Below are 252 nucleotides of genomic sequence, written 5' to 3' on the forward strand. Positions count from 1 at the left end.
TACAGTAAGAGAAAGAAGAGGCATTTGCTTGGGAGGAATGTCTTCGAGATTCTTCTTGTAGATGAGGAGGGAGAGAATAGGAGAGAAGAGGATGAAGCAACAGACAACAAGAAGAGGTTGAATCTTTTATCTCTGACTCTTTCCGACAAGATTTCTGAGGATAGTTGTCGCTTTGAGAGTTTGAAGGACCTCTCTACAGAAGCAGAAGAAAAAGGAGAGGGAAGTAGACGTGGAGATGAAGAAGAAGAAGAA

The sequence above is a fragment of the Cystoisospora suis genome (genome assembly GCF_002600585.1).
Source record: "Cystoisospora suis strain Wien I chromosome Unknown contig_1741, whole genome shotgun sequence".
Taxonomy (NCBI): domain Eukaryota; phylum Apicomplexa; class Conoidasida; order Eucoccidiorida; family Sarcocystidae; genus Cystoisospora; species Cystoisospora suis.